At 38.0% G+C, this 15,672-nt stretch overlaps 1 long non-coding RNA gene across 1 annotated transcript; it reads left to right on the forward strand.

The window, feature by feature from the left end:
* Positions 1 to 1,371: 1,371 nt before the first annotated feature.
* Positions 1,372 to 15,059, forward strand: LOC141943849 (uncharacterized). Its single transcript, XR_012629074.1, has 2 exons — positions 1,372 to 1,830; positions 14,688 to 15,059. It is a non-coding gene; the product is annotated as an uncharacterized LOC141943849 (long non-coding RNA).
* The last annotated feature ends 613 nt before the right edge of the window (positions 15,060 to 15,672 follow it).

Below are 15,672 nucleotides of genomic sequence, written 5' to 3' on the forward strand. Positions count from 1 at the left end.
TGCTGTAAGAAATTGCATTGTGTCCCGCCTGCTGCATTAAGACCCTCACAGCCAGCCTTAGAGCACCTCAAACCTCCATCTGGCTGCTCTGCCACAGCAGAGCTGCACTGTGGATGTGTCCTGCTACGTGCAAAACATGCTCTACGAACTGCAAGTGAATTCACTGGCTGTGATGGAAGGATGTTGGCAGGGAAAGTCTTCAGTTGTTCTTTTTAAAGCGCTATGGCTGTGCCAGAGCAGGAGCCTTAGGATGGATCACACAGTTTAATCTGTCTTTGAAATGTTTGCTTTTAGCCCAGTTGTTTCTTATTAGAAAGCATTTTCATTTCTTTTTGTCATTCATCAGCACTTTTGTTTGAACACAGTTTTTAATGGTACATTATGGCCATCAACTTAAAGCATCAGCTTTTCTTCTATGAAAAAAAAGATCTGTCTGTGTTGAAATAAATGGTCTGAATCTTGTGGATACATTTTTAAAAGGAGCATTTCAATTTATACATTTTTATGTGCCCAAAATGCATGCACCCTGATTTATGACATAGATTTTTATACATTTGTGTAAGTAAACAGGCTCAAAAACCAGCTCACAGACCTCTACAGTGAGTGTTTAATGGTAAGTATACTCCCTAGCAGTTTTTTGGCTCAGGCCAGCTATCCCTGATGTAGTTCAGGTAAGGTCATAGCCCAAAAACTACATCCAAGAGGCTCTTCAGATGCAGCCACTCTGTTTCAGGGAGGAAGAAAGTTTCAGCACACAGACACAGAGCCAGGCTGTGGTGCTTGGCCTGTGGGGCAAGTCTGGGGCACCAGTCTGGGACTGTTTTGTTAGTACAGATGAAATCTAAATCCTATGCAATGTGGTTTTGTATTTCTCCTGTGAAAAAATAACATATTGGAATAGGTGACTTTGATTAAAGGACCAATTTAAAACATGTAAGTTATTCGTGCCTTCCTGCTCTGTTCTTCTGGCAAACTGTACATTGTACAATATCATTTTTCCATTTTTAGGTGAAGAGTTGGCAAGGGAAAGGAAAAACAGAAAACAGAATAGGTGGGTTTTATTAAAAACCCAAAATGGTAAAAGTAATCTAGTAATTCAATTATTATTTTTTCCAATTAAATAAAATCTCATGATAACAGGCTTGTATGCAGTTGTATGCAAATTTTAATTCAGGACAGATCCCCCTGCTAATTATTGATGATGTTTTCCCCATTCCTTTTTTGACTCCAGTTATTCCAGTATTGAATGGAATCCAAGACTATGCAGTTAATGTTCAACTGGCTACATTTTTCCTCTGCTCAGTTGCAGAGATTTTTTTGCAAGAGGCTCTAGCAATGTCATCAATCCACTGCATTTTGGGAGAATGTGGGCCAAGTTCTGCACTGATTCACACACTGCAGAACACAGAGTCGGTTGGTATCAGGCATGTTACATGAGATTGCATGGAGCAGAATTTAGAACCAGTATATTCTTATTGTGTGTTATCTATTAGTCTGTATAATGTCCAGAGAAACAGAATTTTTGCTCTAGTACAGTTTTATCTTATTGGATAAGTAAGTTTTACCTTTAGATTTTTTCTAATTAACTTTTTTGTATACAATATAAGAATGCTAGAGATTCAATGGTAGTATTAAGTGATATTTTTAGTGTGGGTTTTTTGTTTGTTTTTTGCTTTTTTTAAAAAAGCACTTCAGACAAAACTTTTTGAATATAAACCATGACTGGATGCACGGCATTTTCTGCAAGAAAGAGCTTTGGAGAAAGAATACACCTGAATCATATTGCTTGGGTGACAGGAAAGTCCTTTGGAAATGTGGCACTGAAAACTTGTGAGTACTAAGCTTTCTTTTTTTCTGCAGCTTTGTGTCTTGGTCTAATAAAAACATTATATGTTGCTGCAAGGTTTGCTTCACATAAAGAACTGATGTCATTATAAAAGCAGAGCTGATATACACTGCATATTTTAACTAAAGACTGTAATTGGCGAATCAATAAAGCTGATGTGAGAATAATTCAGACTTAACTTGAACTATCCAGTGTCTAAGATTTTGAACTACTCATGGCTTTGAAATAGAAGAGTCAGTCCTATAAATATATCAGGCATTGGTCAAAATTTCTACTTCTGCTTTTGATAGGAAACAAATCTGACACCATTTCTAGAGATGCAGAATGCACCTTTATCATCAGTAGAAAGAGGGTATTCAAATGATAATGAACACGTAAACACATCAAGAATGCATTAAGAACTGAGACAGCTTTTGTTGTTCCTGTACTCATACCTACTTGTATATGTTTTTATGGCTTTGCTTGATGATTTCACATGATACCTAGTTTATTCATTAAGATGTATGATGAGTTTAAGTAAAGGAAGTTTACCTTTGGACTTTGGGAAAATCAAGTGGAAAAGAATAAATTTCTAGGATGTCAGATAAAATTCTCTAGTGACACTGAAATTTTGAATTCCTCCAAGGGTGGTTTGTCTGTCATCAAAACCTGTATCACCCTAAATCAGTGCATCAAAGTACACAGGAGTATCTGGGGACCTCCTCTTATCACTAGAACCAAGAAAAACCTTTCAGATTTTCAGCCCCTGTTGCATAATGAGGAGTATATGTGTTTTCTAGATTGAAGTTTTACTTTTCTATTACTCAGTTTAACTAACACCCCAGGTAAAAACACATTAACCAGGACATTTATTGCTTAAAAAAAACCCAACCAAAAAAACGGTATAAAAATTCAGGACTTTTTACCAGACAAGTAGAACCTGATGAAATAAGTTTGAATTTCAGTAGGCATCCTTCTGGGATAACAGTGTTTGGGTATCCTTCAGATTCTGCTTCTGATTTAGGTTTGGAAGATTTCCCCTTTTTATAGAAAGGTAGAGCAAGCCTGGGCCCGTTCTTAACCCTCTGCTAGATTTCTTTTCCCTCATGGACACACACATGAAGTATAGGGCTTCTCAGATCAGTTGTTTTATCTACATTCACTGTGACTTTCTCTTCAATCTGTCTCCATGATTCATATGTAAATCGAAGGGTCATCTTCACATACAATGACTGCTACCTTCTGCTGACTGGTCCATAGGGAAACAGAGCACTCACTCTATCACCATTCCCTCTTTTCCAATAAAAATTCATAGAGAATAAAACAAATAGTGCATGCACTCTCCTAAGATTTAACACTTTGACTTTTATATGGGCTGCCTGTTCTGTGGGTCTCCTCACTCACTACAGACCTACATGAGAATCAAGAAGCATTTAGCACGGTGAATGCAAACTGGTTGGCTGCTGCCGTCTGTCTTCCACCATTTCCCTACCTCCTGCTTCACTACTGTGGCACAGATCTTCCATTTACTGCTTTGTTGGGATTATGCTTTCTCAACCATATATCTCAAGGATCAATTTCACATACCAGATCCCTAAAGGTGCTTGATCAGATAATGTATATACACTTCATATGTTGCTCTCCAAGTGATATGTATCTTCACTAAATCAGGTCTCAAAAGTGAGCCAAGAATCCTACGGAAGTATAGGCCTTACACTAACTGTTGTCAAATTATAAAGGACTTATGTAGATGAGGATCAAGCCACTTCTGAAAACTGATGAATAGATTGAGAAGATTATAATCTAAAGACATAATTCAGAGAAGATTTAAAACTGTGCTTCATTTTACACATGTAGGCAGTCTCAAAAAAATCAATGGGATTATTCATGTCCATGAAGTTAAATGCACCCATAAATCTCTGTAAAGTAATGACCCAAGGGTCCAGTCTTGCGTTTATCTTCAATATGGATTTTAGTACTAGAGGCAATTTCATTGATGACTTAAATATGCTCATACATAGTAGTATCTCATATTCACAGCTGCATGTATCTGATTGATCAGGTCCTTAGATAATATGTGGAGTGGCAGAAAAGAGAGGTTTTGGGGTTTTTTTTCAGTCTGCTCACTTTTAGTATTGTAACCCCAACCAGCTTTAAATACTTCTCTTTTCTTGCATTTTAACTCTGAAAAGACAGAAAATATTCCTTAATAATAAGTTAATCTGTTTCTTCAGTCTTCATCAGGACTCCTGATTCCACCACCCATGGTTCTTTAATTTATAATTAGATTATTAGTGGTAAATTGGTCTCCCCCTTACCCATGTTTGGATAATATTTGACTCCTTTATTGTGGCTGGTTTAGTGTTCCCTTCCCTGTAGGAATTTCCTTTCTTTTTACCTTGGCAAATATGATCTATCCTCATGTAACTGCTTTTTTTTTGACCCTTTGACACTCATTGATGTATATTCAAGCATCTTCAATTAAATATAACTGGGCTAAACAGAGGGCTGACCTCATATTTTTACAGCTGTGACACAATTTCTTCTCCCCAAAAATTTCAGATTTTATTTGTTACTCTTCATGACTTCTCATTAAAGATAAATCAGAAAAATCTTTTTTATACTTATTGCGGGTCTTCTGAAGTTTACACTCATCTGCTCTAAAATTCTAAAATTTCCACTATGTTTATTAACTCTGTCTATCTTCAAAGAATTAACTGGATTCCGATCACCCCCATTTGAAAGACTGCTACTTGAAAATTTTCTGTCTTCAACACTCCAATTCTGTAAACCTGAAAGACAATTTTTCCTAATGAGCTTCTTCATTAATACTGATGCTCCACTCTGCCATGAAGTTTTAACACAGTATAGCTCTACAGACTTCAGTAAAATCGCGCTGACATGGAAACATCGTAGAAGCAGAGGAAGAGACCACATCAATTTAAATCATATGATTTGGAACTGGTTCTGATTTTCCTTCGTGAGATCCACAAAAAATGACATGTATTAGCTAACAGCAGTAGAATTATATTGGTCCAATACCTGTATAAAATCAGAATCAATCCTTACATGATATGGTCAGACAGATGGAAACTGGAAAAAATGCAATTGTTCAGATTTACAATTATCTGCCAATCACTGTATACTGCTCTGAAAAACAGGTAGCAGCTGTAACCCTAATTTAACCATTTAATAGATCCCTATATGAGTTTGGGCATATAGTGTCCACAATGCTTTAATACAATGACATATTATTTTCGGAGTTGGCTAAGTTTGACTTTGATAACATTACTCACCACTTTCAGCTAATCCTTATATCCACCAGTCACATTCTGTGTTTACTCAATCAAGGAGGCTGCTGTTCTCTCCCACGAAGGCTGTGCTTGCACTGCATATGCTGTATTGCAACAGTTTGGGATTGTTGCACTATAAGGTTGATTTTATGTGTTCTAAAATCAGCCCACAGGCTTGCATTTCCTGGTATCTCCATATGGATGAAGGCTGACCTACCCAGCAATGGTTTCTTGAGGCACAGACTCCAGTATAAAACAAAACTTTCTAGGTGGTCTACTGCCTTCCTTGCTGCTTGTTTTAGGCTCACCTAGGGCTCAGCCAAGGGCCCTTGTCATGGCCAGTCTGTTTCAGCTCTTCAGCATTCATCTCAGCTGCTGCACACTCCATATGTCATTCAGGAGAAGACATGATAAAAAAGTTGCTAAAGCCCAAGTTTGGATGATAAATATCCAGAAGAAATGGGCTGGAAATAACACTTATATCAAGCCTATGTAAGAGTGTTCCCAGACAGACCACTGTGGTGCTAGCGGGATGGTTCAAGGAGATGTGCTATGTTCACTGGCTCTGGGCTATAATCAAAACCCTTAGGGTGAACATGCCACATGGAGAAGTGATCTACACCCATCTTGGACTCTATGTAGATGCACTGCTAGAGGTTTTTGCCTTTAGGCTGAAGCATCTAAACAAGTGGACCCTGACCACCTTTTCTGCAGGGCAGTAAGACCCCATCTCCATTTGCAGTCAGTGGAGAGGAATGGTCACAGTGACTGGGTTAGGAATGGACAGTGGGAAGGCTGGACACAGTGCCTACGTGTCTTCACTGGCTCTACCCAGACATGAGGTAGTTCATGGCCTCCTCACACAAAGGCCATCCCTGCAGCCCCCTGGCACAGACACCCTGCTCGATGCAGGACCTGATGCCCACCTTTCAGGGTTGAGTTGCTTCAATGAGCTCTAGCCTGGTCCCATGGGCTGAATTTGTAGCTGGCATTCATTAGGTGTGCTCTGGAACCTCTCCTTCCAAGATAATTTCATCCAAAAGGAATGTACTTCGTGTGCTTGGAGAAAACCCTGTGATGCAAACCACAGCATGGTATTAAACTTATTCTGGTAAGTAAGCATCTCTGGTACTACTGACCATAATCTGACTAAGAGAGGGAAACAGCAGGTGCATCTAGGAGTCATAAAATGCCTGTTTTCCTACTGAATGTTTCAGAAGCCCAAATTTTTGCTAATTGTGAAGAACAGTATTCCTTTCTGATTTAAAAAAAAAAAAAAAAGAAGAAAAAAAAGAAAAAAAGAGAGAAAAAAATGAACAAACTGATTAGTGATAAAACCCCCAACCCTTTATAAATGCACTATTAAGTCTGTCTGGCAGTTCAAATCACACAGTTTAGCAAAACTCAAGTGCACAAAACCTAGGAAATTAAGACTGATGGTACACAGCTGCAATTTTGCTGTTCTCAGACAATCTCCTAAAATGCCCAAATGCATGTACTCTCCCTCAGTCTTCCTGTTGCCAGACGGCTGGGCATATGACCACAAAGAAGGGACTTAGTATCCAGCACCTTCACCATTCTAAAGCAAAACTAGTGTTTGAAAGAGATGCAATGAGCTGCATTTGCTGTACACTTTGAGCACATGCTCAAATAAGAGCTCCTTACCTACTCCATTTTAGCACCCTTTCCTTCAGGTTTCCATCTTTACTTGCTCACAACTGACAATATCCCTGGTAAAATAATCCCAGGCATCACTGCTGAAATGGACACCAACACAACATCAAAACACAGTAAACTGAACCTCTTGAAGTACCCATATGCACCTGTTGCTTTTTATTCAGTAGCAGTGATGGGTGGCTAGACATGACCCCAAATGACCTTCCCTCACAATCCAAGCACTGTCAAGGTTTTGCAGCTAATGCCTCCCTTGGCCATCAGTTCATTTACACTTAACTCAGTGAATGTCTCCCGGTTATATGTAGGTAGTTTTTAGTAGGAAATGATAGCTTCGAGGTTGGAAGAACAGAGTTATGGTTCATGGAATAGTTCATGCATATAATATTGCATTCCCCTGTTTTCAGAAGCCTAGCTGTTAAGTCCTTAAATTAGTACGAAAAGAAGGAGGGAGGGAGGGAGTTTATTTCTTAGGAGAAAAAAAGACTGTGGAAATATTTTTTTTTTAGGAGAAGACACCATGATTTAGGATAAGGTACCTTAATGCTTGGTCCTGCTGTAGTGTTTTTGTAGTTTGCATCATTTACCTCCATCAAGTCACCCAGACCTTCAGCGTATCACCACGACCTATCTTCTGCCTGTTTGTTACACCTGTTGCTGAAAGGAAAATATAATTTCCATCCCTAACAATCAGTAAATGGTTCAAAATTTGTTTCAGAATCTCAGTGAAGTTTTAATCTGATGAAACAAAATCTCTGAAAAATGTCCCATAAGAAACAGTCCAATGTTTGACTTGGTTAATGCCAAATGCTTGTTTCAAAAAATAATCAGTGGAATCACATTAAGAACTGGTTTGATCTTGCATAACTGCAGACATATAGGTATGGCATTAAGGGCACACTGTCTGCCAAAACTTGTTCTGCAGCTGATGGAAGAATACCTAGAGAGGCAGCTTATCCCATTTTCCTGGGATGAATTAATACATTCCTGGAGGTGCTGCTTCATTAACTACAAGGGGTGTCTAAATATCTACCATTGACTGGATACCTGTAAGACACCAATGTGAAATAATGTACAACCTGCACCAGGAGAGCTTAAAAACCTCATAAAATGAAACACAACTAGAAAATGAAACCCCCAAATTTTGACGTTATGTAAAGGAACAGGAAAATTGAGGAGTTTTGTCTAGATTTGAAATACCATGGATGTGCTTATTTTTTTTGAAGAATAAATGCTGTATCTTCTTCAGTCAGGCTGCCAGAAAAGGGTTTGACGACACTTTTTGGCCAGTTCTAGTTATAGCCATGTGTGCTGGCTTGACAAAGGTCTCTGGTCTTTCATGTTCAGCATTTGAACAGTGCCTAGTCCCAGGAGAGCTACTGTTTAGCAGGGTTTGTAGGGCACTCTGGTCGTCCAGACAACAATAACTAATTTACAAGCTGTGGACTTACAAATTTTATAAGTTTCATGAGAACAAGGTTTACAACATGTAGAAGCTTACAAGCACTGAAGAAACCACTTCCTATGCTCCGTACGGGCTCTATCATGTGGGTGGTTTTTTTACTATAAAACATTAAATACTGGACTTCTTAAGCTCTTTAGGACACATATTATATTATTTTCATCTTCTCTTTCTCTCCAAGTGTCTAATAATATTTAGTGTTCCACAGTGGGATGCAAATTTTACTTTTTAATTTGCCAATAAATCTCAGAAAGTGTCTTCCATTTGTCAGAGAAAATTTCTATAGCTATAAAATACCACTGAAGTTTTATATCATTGCTTCTTTAAGCAATTTTCAGATGCTGTAATGAGCCAGGGAGGCAGATGCCTAGAAATTTCAGAAAAAAAGCTTATATCGTGCACTTTTCTGACTCACTGTCTTAGACTGTATCTGATGTTTAATGTGGTCTGCTTCTCTTTGTGATGCCAGCTGCATTACTGTTTTAAACTACTACTTCATAAAAGTATCTAACATGCTGTCCTATGAATCATTAACAATGTTTGCAAGAGGACTTTCATCTTCCTCATGTTTTGCTGTAGTAAATTTCCTCTTTAATACAAGCCACAACTTCATCATTAAGTGGAAATTCATTACCCATAAGCTGAGTGGAGATAGCTGCAAACAGAGCTTAGTTTTTGCACTTGTTAACTATCAACATTTAATAGGTTCTGACAACATGTTCAGCCAAGTGCAAGACAACTGAAGACAGCCCTTTGACTCTTAGTGATTAAAATAAAAAAAGTGACAGTAGTAGCATGTCAATTCAGACAGCTAGGGATAGAACCTGGAGTTACAAGTACCTGTGGACTTTATTCAGATACTGATTCTGTAGGTTACAGGATCCCGCCAGAAGCATAGATAATAAAACCTGTACAGATCACTACTTTTGTGGATACTTTTTTATAGCTCCAAAATGTGAGCAATAGTGTAAGTAAAGCTCTTTGATAGCACAGAGGAGGAAAACTGGGATAGAGGCATAACAAGAATAGATAAGTGCATGGCCATGTAGGAAACGATCTACTGAGTTATTGGTTCTGAGATGACCACATTCATGTTTTATAGATGCTTGGGCTGCCAGACACGATTGATGGCTACTCATGAACTGCTCACAGAGTAAGCTATGACAGCGGGCTTTTCATCTAAAACTCTGTCTGATGGCGATCATAGATAGCTGCTATTGTGTTTTGGCCTATGTTGTTCGGTCTGTCTTTTTCCTGAATCATATCATCCTTTCATTTTACCCTACCGACTGGATTGTAACAAAACACCCATCTTCAACAAGGCCAGTAAAGGCTCAGTGGTCCCATTCTTAACCCTGAAGAAAGATCCTGAACATTGAAGAGAAGGGATCGTGAGAAGAGAAATTGGATATGGCAAGTAAGGGAAATTGTGTTGAGGCCGCAGCAATTCTATATTTTTGAAATGTTTACAAGTCTAACAGAGAACAAAGGATAACATAATGGTAGGTAGCTTAAAGCAATGGTGGAGCTTTGCAATAATTTTCCAGGCATTTCTGCAATTTCAAAAATAAACCATGAAATACAAACAAATCTGTAGTTGGTTAAAAATGGTTTCTCTGATTTATTTTTCTGAACTTGAAAATTCAGTCAAAATTTGGATAATTTGAAACATTTTACCAACTTTCACCAGTACTCTTATCAATGTCCTTATTATTTGTTACATCATACATATTATTACATCACTAGATAGGAGTTCAAATTATGGACCACACCACACTGTGTAAGTACAGCCCTACCCTAGTCCTATCATTTCTGTATAATATAAGAGAAAACATCACTCAAGAAAAACAGAGTGCCACAAGGAAGCAATGCAGCAATGCTGATTAGTGTAGCAGACAGATCAGCATGTGAACCACTAACTTCCCTGTAAGCATCACAGCAAAGGAGAGTCTAAAACTGGAGCGTGAAGAGAAGTGGCAACACTTTGCTAGAGGTAACTCCATCAAAAGGGAGGAAAGTTTGAAAGAAGGGTTAAGGTTGACTGTCAGCCAGATTTAATTAATGATTTGTGGAGACTGGCAAAAAGGAGAGATGAAAGAGTTAGCACCTACAAGAAAATAAGACAGTCTGAATGGGAATAGGGCACAAAATGCACTGAAAAGAATAAAATCAGCAGCTTACATAGAAAGATGTGAGATGAAAACAAAGAAACAACATTCTGAGAACATCTTCTGAGGATTGAGGAGCTCCAGAAAAGAAAGAATAAAGACAAGATTTCCTAGAACTCATTCCCCAAAGAAAACCAAGCAGCTTATTGCTGCAAGACACAGGATAAATAAATGACCCAGCAGAGCATGTGCACTCAGTGGTTAGTGCAATACAGAGACCTGTTTTGCCTTAACCAAATGCATTTGCAGAGGGGACTGTTTGTCAATTCTGAGAGAAGTTCTGGGAGGAGTATCTGATAGCAACCATTTAAGTTGGCTAGCATCTTCCAGATGCTCCTAGCAGAACCAGACATATGACTGTACAGTCTCTCCAAACACAAGTTGTAAAATGTTTTTTCATAACGTCAAGGGGCAAAATGGAGCACAGGCAACATAACCCTACTGAGCTCTGTTTGCTAAGCAGGTTAATAGAAGGATAAGCTGCACCAAGAACAGCTTTACAAACAAACACACAAACACACACACACTTAGAGTTGACCGAGGCCTTCCCCAATCACTGTTCGTGTGAGACCGCACTGTCAAGCCTGAGAAAAACACGACACTTGCTCTAACTGGTCTCAGTGTTGGGATCTTGGATGATGGCTTGACCCTAGAGTGTGGTTCCACCTTCACCTTCCTCTTTAACCACTGTTTCTATTCAGTGTCAGACATCTAGGTAGCAATGTTGCCCCCGCTCCCTCCCTGATCACTATTACCTAATATATCTTATTAGTCTAGCTGATTCAGAATAGCCATTAGAGAAATCCCCATACACTTTAACTTGTCTTCTAAATAGAGCCTTCCTTCTAAGCCACACTAGAAAATTTGATAGTCCTTCTAATTTGAAGTCACTCCACAGCTGCAACATCATTAACAAATGAACAAAATCAAAATCAAAGTAAAGGCCCTGAAAATCTCTCTCTAGTAACCCAGAAAGAGGAATATGAAAACTGAAATTTGCAATATACCAAACCTCAGGGAGAATAAAGATTAACCCTATGTGATGGGATATTGTGTATGATGCTGCTCTATTATCCACAACCACGTAATCAGTTGGCCTGCTCACATTTTACTACTTAACCTTTCCCCTCCAACTGGCCTTAGCTCCATCTTTTCAGAGGCAGGAAACCTTTCTAAATAGCTTCCTGTGCTCATCCTCTTCGGCATGCCATTTCAACTTTACTGTTCCTTAAGGGCCTGAATGTGCAGAACTATTTTTAAGCCCGCCATTCAGTGACATTTAGAGAAGCGTGAGGCTTCAGTATGTTGGATTCATCAGGAATGAATAAAAAATGTATCAGAAAGAAAAACCTAAACCAAATACCTCTACTTCAAACAAGATTTTTTGATAGGAACCCAATCCAGTTCTTAAAAACACGTTGTTTAATTATTTATGATATTTTATAAAAAATTCCCCACAGTCATATTTTTGTACTTCAGCTTGAAAAATTTAATATATCAATCCAAGGCTTTTTCTTAATAATTTAAAACTTGTATAGTTATATAATTTTAGCTTCTGGATATTTCCTTATAGATATTCTTCTCAATTGGGTGGAAACCAGGTGAAATAAGAACTATTCCACTTTGCAATCACAGGACAGATAGAGAGGAAAAGAGATGAAGCTGTACAGCTTGGGCCCTTTTGGACACACATCCATATTCTTTATGTTTTTTGTTACTTTTATTCCCCTCTTTTTCTGCATTCACTTGACAAGTGTCAGAGCAGAGATGCTTCTACTACACTTGGGAATGATATTGTTTTGGGTGAGATTCACCTTTATTACGTGCACCATTTTTAGAGTCTCATCCTGTTATTCTTGTGCACTCTAAGGCTCCATTCAATGCAATGAATCATTTGGCTTTGCAAAGAATTTAGTTTCAGGTTGTAAGTGTTTAACATCCTACAGCAGAGTGATGACAGGCATTACTGCAGATTCTGCAGTTAGCAGTCATTCCCAGGCTTCAGAACAGCTAAACCACAAACTGTCTGTAATAACCATGGATTTGGGAACTTTGAGTGAATGAAGGCTAGATAGTATTTGCAGGTTTCAAATCTTTGGAGCCAAAATTCTCAAAATACCTATTTTAATTTACAGACAACATGATTCCCAGTGAAAAAAAGATCAGGAAGAAAAGACTTCCTCTCATCTCTAGTCATGACATCAATTGAGATCATTAGAAGAACCTTGGAAATTTCTTACATCACTGGCAATTTCCATGTGTTCTTCAGAAGAGGGGAGCACAGAAAGAATTAAAAATCTGTTTAGTTCCAAATAATGGTTTGAAACTCTGAGCTGTACTACAACTTTTTATTTAAAAAAGTTTTCTGAAAAACATTCTTCTGCTGTGTCTCTCAATCATTCCATAATTTAATATACTTCAGGTAAAAACAATACAGCTAACTAACACCTGTGACCTGCCTCTTATTCCCTGGAACTGGTGACTGTTTACTAAAGAAGCATATATTTGCTGGTATAAATACTTCATGAGTGTCCATAAACAAATGAAGCTAGACATACTTCTTCTACTTATAAAGAAAAAAAAAAAGAAAGCTAATTTTTCAGCTAAAAGTTTTGGTAAAAAGAAATGCTGCTCCTTTATCCTATGCTACTATTTAATTAAGGGAATATTTTAAATCTTTCTGAAAATATTTTAAAACCTGTTTTCATATTTCAGAATTCTCTTATGAAGGCCAATTTTATGTCTCTCTCCATAATAATAATAAAATAATAATAAAAAAACCATAAAAATCTAGAAAGAAAATTTTGAATATATTTCTAAAATTCTCTTAAAACTTCTACATCGAAAGGTCTATCTGTGTCTATCAAAATTTCAACTTGAGGTGCACTGTTCAGCCAGGCACATCTGTGTTCATATAAACCCTGTGTGCCCTATGCTGAGCTGTATGTAACCTGAAGGATGGGGTGTCAGATTTATCTTTAACATTCAAACAGACTCTGTGTGATGGAATTCTTTCACACTGTCTTCTTGTCCAAGGTTTCTATTCTGAATTTGAATATAGCATGTCCAGGTTCCTTCTTATATATATAATCAAGAAGCAATAGCAACTGTACTTCCTGAGATTAAAAGAATTCAGACAAACTTGCAGGATGGGATGGATTCTTTAATTTATCGTGAGTTTCAGCACTGATCATTCTCTGTAGGCTAAGACAGGCTTTGGATTAACTTCAGTGGCACTATTTTTTATTTAAAACAAAGTCAGGTCTCTGTGTTCAATGACTCATCACAGGTATTATAATGCATTATCTTGCAATCTGCTTGTTAGTTCAACAGAGTGGCTGTTGACTTAAGTTGAACAACAGTCAAAGAAGTCCTTACCGAGTTAAAAGTCGTTGAGTACTTTTAAGAAAAATGTGTCATACTCTTTAATATTAAGGGAAACATCATGATAGCAAAAAAGATGAAGAAACACCCAAAATTTTTCACATTATAAGTTTCATTCAGTCATTCATTTGTTCATCTTTTAATATAGTCCTCCTGGTTTTAATTATTACTTGATTTAAAGGACACAAAACCAAAATAACCTGCAGCTGAAAGCTACTCTGTTTTTTAGCTAAGTTTAATCTGGAACTTTATATGAAATTGTTCGTGAAACATAAATTAGTATTATTTAACTGTTTTTATAAATCATTAGCTATAGTCAATGACATTATTGCTGTTCCACATTAACTTGTGGTTTGACTATAACCTGGTTCTACAGTGAATGTCCCGTGGCTTTGCCCTGAAGGAAATTTTGTTCACTGCCATAAGCAGTAAGCCTGAGTCTCCTTGATTCTTTTATTCCCCAGAAAATTAGAGAAAAATAGAGCCTCTTCCCCCCCCCCCCCCCGCCCCGTAGTTTCTTATGGCTTGCAGTCAGATTTGGTGTCAATATTTAAAAAGGGGGACATTGTACTTTAAAACCTAGTGCTGCAACTTTTGTACATATGAGTAGATTAATGTTAATGCAGAAGTGAACACTGAACCCTGCTCAGCCTAAATATTTGGCTGGAGGTAGTTAAATGGAGAAAGAAAATGGGATACTGATTGTGTACATGTAGAGATATCTCTTTTGTAAACCTTATTTACCTGGTGAAGGGCAGAGGGAGTACTTGCATAAGTAAAGGCCACAGTACATAGACTATAAATTATATACAAAATATAGGAAAAAAAAAAAGAGGAACCTGTTAGTAAGACCTGAAAAACTCTTTTTTTAATCTACACAGGGACTCATCTTGGACATTTTTTCTCACTCTTCTGAAACCAGCCTCACGTGCACAAAAAGCTGCATGAAGATGTGTGTGAGGAAAGAACACTCTGTTTCTCTGTGGAGACAAATGGGTCCAGGACAACGACAAAGCAGGGACTGAGTCAGCGCACAGTGTGTAGCAGCAAGACAGGGGACAGTCTGGATTCCCAGATGTATCATGGGACGGTGTCCTCAGCCTTCAGGCATCTAGACTGGCCTCAGTAGATTGCAGTCTACAAATAGGATCATCATACTGTTAGCCTGAATGCTTTTATATGTATTGAGATTAACACATTTCCTTGACTTCAAGTTTGCACAATTGCTCAGATTAAAACTCTTCTGTTACAAACTCTTGTTTTCATGTTTTCACTGATTCCTGGGGGGAACCTGTTTAGGATTAACTCTTCTTGGAAAACCTCTACGTGCAGTTTAATTTTGGCTGCAATACTGTATATAGCCCAACAAATTTTTACTCTGATAACTACAAGAACATTGAATGTGGAAACATGGAACTGAGCTTGCTTATAGTTCTCAGAGGGGTGGTTTGTATTTGTAACCAAACTGGAAAAAAACACTGCCTAGGGATTATAAAGTTCTGACTCTTTAAGAGCTATGTACCTGGTAGTTACAGCAGGAAATGTTATTAAGTTTGAGAATTTGCACTGGAAAGGCCATTAACAAGAGGCATTTCCATTCAGCTGAGTGAAAGATATGGGGATGGTCTGAGGAGGACCTTCTTGGGGTTGCATATGTGAGAATCTAGGAACCAAAAGCAGAATTTGGGGGCCAGAGCGTTCATCCAGTGAATTAAACATGACACTCATACAGTGGCACACACATTATACCCAACAAGAACCAAAACTTCTTTCCCATGGCAAAATAATCTGCTCACTCTAATAAGTAATGGGGGGCAGAGGGGGAGAGGTGAGGAATCTCCATGCTCACAGACAGATCCCAAAGAA

Source organism: Strix uralensis, chromosome 5, assembly GCF_047716275.1.
Source record: "Strix uralensis isolate ZFMK-TIS-50842 chromosome 5, bStrUra1, whole genome shotgun sequence".
Lineage (NCBI taxonomy): Eukaryota > Metazoa > Chordata > Aves > Strigiformes > Strigidae > Strix > Strix uralensis.